Source organism: Peromyscus californicus, unplaced genomic scaffold (assembly GCF_007827085.1).
Source record: "Peromyscus californicus insignis strain IS unplaced genomic scaffold, ASM782708v3 Scaffold_13__1_contigs__length_99412109, whole genome shotgun sequence".
In the NCBI taxonomy this organism is placed as follows: Eukaryota; Metazoa; Chordata; class Mammalia; order Rodentia; family Cricetidae; genus Peromyscus; species Peromyscus californicus.
This window is the reverse complement of record NW_026294424.1, coordinates 95,043,209-95,048,160: the sequence shown is the minus strand read 5'-3', so window position 1 is coordinate 95,048,160 and position 4,952 is coordinate 95,043,209.

Genomic DNA, 4,952 nt, shown 5'->3' with positions numbered 1-4,952 from the left:
TACCCACCAGGACAATGACTACACAAAACAAAAACAAATAAATGTGAACCACATTTTAAAAAACTAATATATATATATATATATATATATATATATGTGTGTGTGTGTGTGTGTGTGTGTGTGTGTGTGTGTGTGTGTGTGTACTGCAGCTAAGAACAGAGAATTATAACACCTCATGGAGAATAGACTTGGTGTCTTATAAATGAATAAAACATTTGATCCGAGAACTCTGCTGTGATTACATGCAACACACAGATAAGGGCTTGAACAGACCTTTGAGCAGCAATGATCATGGCAGTCATATTCACAACACCAAAATATGGAAATAACCCAATCTCTCATCAACAGGTCATCTACAGATGTGTAGATTAACACAGTGCGATAGCCCACACGATAGAATATTATTCAGCCAGAGAAAGGAATAAAACTCTACTTCAAACTGCAACACGGATGAGCCTGAGGACATTATGCCAAGGAAGGAGAATGTGCAGAATCCTGAGATTTTAGGTAACAGGGATCGTCACAGGTTCTCTGCAACTTAGTCCCATATACGAGAATAAGATCATAGCATGAAAATGCATAGAATCTTATATGGTTTATAAATCTCATACACCCTAAACATCAACGAAGAGGATTCTGACTATCTACTTATGCTTAAGAAAAGTTAGTGAGATAGAAACTAAATTTATTTTAAATTGGTATTTGCCAAGCCCTTGTGCTGGAATTTTCTCATTTGATTCCTACACAGACAAGATGCTCTTCTGACTGCAGTTGCCTGTGAGCCTGGCCAGGGACACTGTGTCTGTGGTCCCAGCTAAGGCAGGCAGGCTCCCTCCCAGGGCTGTTCCCACAGCACTTGCCTGTAGCCTGAGTTGAAGCTGCCAGAGCAGGGGAGCCTGGACTGTCAGGCTGCCACTTTGCATCTGTCACTTATTAAAGGAAAGAAACTGAGCTTCACAGACCTAAAGCCAGCCCTAGACCCCTGCAGACCAGACAACACAAACCTGCCTCTCTCAACCTTCCCTCAGCCGCCACTTTGAAAACCAAGTCCAGGTTCCAGACTAAGTTGCTCCTGAAAGGAAGAAAAAGTAAATATCCCTGCTTCCCATACCACAGCTGCAAGAGCAGTTCTCGGCTGCCTCGGGCTCGACTCTGCTTTCCTACCTCTGGCTTCCTCTTCTCCTCTTTTTATAAGCCGACCCACTTCCACCACACACACACACACACACACACACACACACACACACACACACACACACACACACACACACTGAAAAAAAATCACATGCCGTAGCAAAAATAAAACTGAAAGTAAAGTACTCCAAAGCTCTGTTAACTTATTAACTTAGCCACGATGCTGGCTGAGGGACAGCAGTCCTCCCACTGTGGAGAGCTTTCACATTTTCTTTTCCTGGAACCCCTCTCCAGTGTCCTCAGCACAGGGAAAAAAAAAAAAAAAAAACTACAGTAAACCTGAGGCACCACCTAAGGGAAATTCCACAATCCGGGACTGATGCAAGCATGTTTCTCTCAGTGGAAATTCCCCGTGCTTCCTTAGCGAAGAGCTGTAATGTTTTTAACACGTCTTCTGAAACAGAAACCATTCATCTCAACACGGTTTTTTAAAGAAGCAACTAGAAAATACTAAGAAGGGTCAGCGAGATAGCTCATGGGGAAGCGCTCTGCAGGCTGCAGCTGGACGAGCTGGTGACACAGCTCCATCTGTGGACCCATGCCAAGGTGGAGGAGAGAACTGACTCCACAGAGCTGTCCTCTCACCTCCACATGGGTGTCCTGGCACGTGGACACACAGCAATAGACACATTTACTTAAAAAAGGAAAATAATTACAATTCTAGGAAGACTTAGATTTTAAAATGACTATGATTAGGGACACCAAATAAGTAGTTAAGCAGCTTAAAACTTTCAAGGAAAAATAATACAAATGAAATACAAATGTCTCATTTCACAAGTTATTAATGTCTTCTTTAAAGTAAGACCTTTGGTGAACTGAGCTTGTCAAACAGCTTAAAATACCATCTTCAACACAGCTGGTTTTATTTCTAAGAGCTGACATCTTGGTGGGGAGCTCCCGCCTGTGAGGGACCAGCCGCCCAGGCAAGCCTCCTCCAGGAGCAACCTTAAAGCAGACAGAGTGGGAGGCAGCTGTGTGAAGAGCTCTGATGACACCAACCAGAGCAGCCAGGGCTGAGGGACAGCAGCACTGGAGCCAGCCCAGCCCCTCCTGCCTTCCCTCTTGCCATGGGCACATAAAACCTCAAAAGTACAGGGCGACTCCAGGAAAGGCAGGAAAACAAAACCTGCTAAACACATCTGCCAGAAGCCCTGTTACTCCTGGGGAAACCATAAGCAATCTGTCACCAGGCAAACCTGGATCCTCAGAACAATGGCATGCTCTAAACCCTGTGCCTTGAGGTCCAGAGGGCTGATGAGGCTTTGGGAATTCAGACAAACCAGGCATAAGAAGTCTGAACAAATGGGAGCTCAAGTGAGCCACTTCACTTATGGCTGGTCATGGTGAGCAGAAGTCCTGGGGTCAGAGTTGAGAGTCTGTTGCCTTGTATCTAGTGATGCACACATCAGGTGACCTGATGATGACTCAGTGGGTGTGATCCAAGTGAGGGCAGGACAGCGCTCATTGCTCTTGTGTTCTGGACAAGCACACAAGCTTGGTTTCTTGTCCAAGATCTTCAAATATCATGGGTCTAAATGTTCCTGGTTTGATATGTTTATAGGTGGGAATAGTTTATTTGTATTAATGTTATTTATCAATCTATGTCTTACTATCTTGCTGGACACTTGCACACATAAGGTACGGATTTATTTTGCCTCAGCATTTGCTTTCAAAATGAAGCAAACCACTGCTGTATAAAATGGAGTCACCCAGGGCAAGGCACACTCTGAAAACTACTGTCCTATACAATACAAAGGAACACAGATGGGCACAGCCTGAGCTCTGCACACTCGGTCTCTCACAGTGCTAGAACCAGGAGCTTCTGTTCTCTGAGTTTGAGCTGTGATGGGAATCCAAAACCATCAAGCACATGTCGTGGTGCCCTGGGATGGGCTGGGTGGTGGGCAGCCATGAGGGACAGTAGTGCAGGTGGGAGTGACTGACAGACACACTCATAACTCAGACTGTGGAGGCCTGAGGACAGGCAGCCCTGCCTCCTGTACCAGGAATGACATGGCTTCTGTGGATGACTGCTGAGCCTGAGAGTTCTGAGCAGGTCGCTGGAAGATTCTTCGGTTTCTGAAACTGCCTCATGCTGCAATTTGTGTGCAGCAGACATGGGCTGAGAACTCAGAACCCCAGTGAAAGGATGACTCCATTTCCACAGCTTCTTGCTTATTGCATGGTGGATTGCTGCTGGATAGGATCGGAAAATGCTTAGGGACATAGCTCAGCTCCCAGGACCCCTCTCCATTGTGGAACTCCATGCTCTGTTTGGGATCCCCACTTCCCCCAGAGCATCCTGTAGACAAGGTTTTGTTTAGACAAACCCACAAACGGAAGTGTCTACCTGGACTACAGGCCACATGACCTCTGGGACTAGCAGTGGCAAAGAACATACAAAGACTGGCAGTCTTAGAGTGAATGATGCTCTGTGCTTAAGGCACCTGTGTCCTGTGTACAGCACCAGCCGGGAAGGTGGCAGCAGAGAGGGACGGCACACACCAAGTATGACCCCGATGCCCCAGACCTGGCAAATTCTATGAGAGCATCAAGAGAGAGGCTCGTCCAGGTCTCTGTCTTCCAGATACTAAAATGCCATGTGTAATTTTCATATAGTACATTATTTTTAAGATTTAAAAAAGTTTTTGATCTTTTGAAAATCCCTTGACTATAAGGCAGGTTCTCTTTGGATGGTTCAGACTTGCCACAAATTTGTGATCCTCCTGCCTCACTTTCCAAGCATCAGGATGGTAGGTATAGGGTTTATTTATTTTTATTTACATTTTTTAAACTATGTAACTATATTTTTAATCTCCTGCTCTGCTCTTTTCCTCTTTCTCTACTTTTCTCTTTTATAACCTCTCTTGCTACACATTTTTTTTTTTTTTTTGAGACAGGACTTCTCTTTGTAACCTTAGCTGTCCTGGGTGGAACTCACTCTGTAGACCAGACTGGTCTTGAACTCACAGATATGGCTGACTCTGCATCTCAAGTGCTGGGATTAAAGGCATGCATCACCACCTCCTGTCCAATATTTCATTATTCCCATTATGATTATTGTGGGAGGTTGCCTCTGGTATTGTTACTGTGGTTTATTTTCTGCACTCTGACCAGTGCTGGTGATTAAGCCCTCTGTAGAAGGATGCTTACTATACAAATCCTCACATTAATGTGTAAAATACATTCACTCTCACAGACCCACAAACTACAACAATGAAACACAAGAATGTGAGGAAACAAAACTTTCTCAAAAGATCATAACATGTCAGCAACTGAATCTAAACAGGTTTAAATTAGGTAAAGTGCTGAAGAAACCATTCAAGAGTTAACGCTAAAAGGATTGCAATTTCCAAAAGATAGACAGCTGAAGGAAATAATCAAAACAATATAGGAAATGAATGATAATAGAGAACTTCTAAAAATGAAAATTTTGGAAAACTTTGCAAATAAATTTTTTAAAATTCAGGAGAAAGCATCACCAACAGACTAAATTAACTGAAAGATAAAATACCAGGGCATCAAAGACAAGCTTAATGAGTTATTTCTTTCAGAGAGGAATAAAGAAAAAATTATGATGACCTCTAGGACATGACTGAGAGACCAAAGAATAACATTTTTATTAGAATAGAATGCTGAAATAAAAACTAAAGACACGGAAAATCTGTTCATTGAAGCAATATTGTAAAATGTCCTGTATCTATTGAAAAATTAGGATGTTGTCCAGGTACAGAGGTAATTTAGACCACCACATAGAT